The sequence below is a fragment of the Oryza sativa genome, chromosome 6 (genome assembly GCF_034140825.1).
Source record: "Oryza sativa Japonica Group chromosome 6, ASM3414082v1".
Classification (NCBI taxonomy): Eukaryota; Viridiplantae; Streptophyta; class Magnoliopsida; order Poales; family Poaceae; genus Oryza; species Oryza sativa.
In genome coordinates, this window is record NC_089040.1 from 26,415,748 (window position 1) to 26,418,453 (window position 2,706).

Here is a 2,706-nt window from a genome sequence, read left to right on the forward strand (position 1 = left end):
TGATCCAGAGAATGTCATCTCCTTGCAAGAAGTCCGTGTCCCTGATCCTCGCTCCGATCATCTCTCTACCGGTGGCGCTCATCTCCATGTACAGCTGATGGAACTTGTACATTTGTGTGGGTAGGGACTGCAGCAGCTCAGGCTTGACAAGCGGTTTACCGAGTTCGTACATGTATTTCACTTCCACCTTTTCGATTGGTGCGACTCCTAGCAATTGATCCGTAGTTAGACCGGTGTCAGTAATAAATTGTTCTATCGTCATTTCTTTACCGGTCACCAACGGCTCGATCTCCTGGTTTGGTTGCTCTCCAAGCTGAGGGACTGGTTTGGACTTTCCAGAAGATGCTTTCTTCAGCGTTCGCTCATAGTCCGATAGCTTGATGGCCTCCTTGACAGATGCAGACATACCCCTGAAGAAGTTCCTGACACTGGGGTCTATAGGAATCTTCTTTTCTGGACTTCGAGGCTTGAATGGTCTCTTGACTTCTGATGCAACGTAAGCGTCGAGCTCCTCTTGCGTGCAATCGTACCCCGGGTCCTTGTTCTTGGCGGCGTCAACTTTCGCCTTCTTCGTTGCCCTTGTGTGGGTAGGCGGTGGAGCTGGGGGGGCCCTTGACTTTGAAGGTGCCGGAAGAGGAGCTTGCGGGGGAGTAGGTGTAGGAGCACGAGGAGGAGTCGGTGCAGGATCCTGAGGAGGAGTCGATGCTGGAGCCTGAGGTGGAGACGGTGCTGGCGGAGCATGAGGAGGAGACGGTGCAGGATCCTGAGGAGGAGATGGCGGAGCCGGAGGAGATGGTGCACGAGACGCCGCTTGTCGCCCAGGGAGGATGATGTACCGCCTGCGCCATAGAATAATGGCATGGCATGTGTCTCGTAGATGCGTCTCACCGTCTCCTCCAGGGTAATCCAGCTCGAGGTCCTCGTACGCGCCTTCGACCAACTCAACTTCGACCTTCGAGTATCCTGCTGGAATCGGCCTGCAGTGGTAAGTACCTGAAGGGTCCGTTGGGATGGCCATGCCCGACGCCACCTTCATGTTGTGAGAGATTATTTATTAGTAATCAACATATATAAGCAGCAACTAGCGGAATGGCTAAATCTTACCTTTATTGATAAGTTCTTGAAAGGAATATACAGCTCATATGGTGTCCGCTGAGTGATGTCATCAACGGGACAGGTCGATTCGTCCTGTGTTTGCATGGCGTCCATGCTCTGTGATCCTACCTGCCCCGTTGAGGCGCAGCTGCTACGGTTTCCTGACGGGCTCACCATTGCAGGAGGAATGGTCGGCTGGGGATCATGGGACCGATGTGCGGCCATGCGTTCATCAACCTTCCTTGCCACCTCCTCTTGCATGTTGAGTTCGTAGCTCGATACCCGGAACTCTAGGTCTGCAATCTTCGCCTCGGTATCTCTCTTGCTCCTCATCCGACTCCTGTATGTGTGGATGTCCTCCTTGAAACCAATCTTCCAAGGAATCACCCCTTTCCCTCGAGTTCGTCCTGGATGCTCTGGAGTCTGCAGGGCGAGTGTCAGCTCGTCCCTATCTCTGTCTGGTCAGAACGTGCCCTGAGAGGAGGCTTCCACTGCATCTGTTAGTCGTCGCGCAGCCTCTCGTATCTGATAGCCGAAGACCAGTGAGCCATCAGCTGGGTTGAGCGTTCCATCGTGAGCATAGTACCAGAACTTCGATCGTTCCGGCCAATTGGCTGTTGCCGGTTCGATACCCCTCTCAATCAAGCTAGCCTCCATCTGCTCCCACTTCGGCATCGCGACGCTATAGCCTCCTGACCCCAAGTGGTGATGGTACTTCTTCTTGGCGGCATTTTCTTTGTTTCTTTCCATCATCGCCTGCCCTTGTTCACCTGTCTTATATGCAACGAACTCGTCCCAGTGATCCCTTAGCTTTGGGAATGTGTCGAAGTTCGGTGTCTGCCCCTTCAGTATATACTTCTGGTACAGATCTCCCTTGAAGCTCTGAAACTGTTCTGCCATTTTCTTCAGAGTCCACCTTTTCACTTTGTCCTCTGTACCCGCAGGAAGGGTGAATGTCTCGAGCATTGTGGTCCACAGCATCTCTTTCTCCGAATCTGGGACAAAGCTCTCATGATCTCCGTGTGCCCTTGTTCTTCGCCAGTACACCGTACTGACAGGCACGTTATCCCGCACAACCCAACCGCTGTGACGTACATAGTTCTTGGTGGCTTCGGCTGGGGCACTAGGACGTCCATCTTCTTCCACTTCCGTTATGATGTGCCGACCCTCAAGCTTCTTCGCTGCACCTCGTTGCCCGCGTGCCCTCTTCTGTCCAACGGAGGGTTGACTACCACTAGCCTCCTCCTCCTGGTTCCCCTCCACATCCCTTTCCACGTGCCCCTGCTGGTTCCCCTCCGCATTCCTCTCCACGTTCCCTTCCTCGTTCAAGTACTGGTTTGGATCCTCGTTCCCCTCTTCTTCATTCCAGTACTGGCTGCTTCCCTCCGCGATTGTATCGTACAATATCTGTTCCTCATCGCGGTCAGCCATCTGTTGATACAAGAAACATCTGCTAAGTCACGAGACATTTATGTTTTAACAATCTAAGTCATGTATGCTAAGTGTAAATGTCGTACATTAGAACCCTACACAACCTTACGTGCTAAGTCTAATTACAAATCGTGATATAAGCTAAGTCTAGGTGACGTATATTATACAACCCTAGCTAGT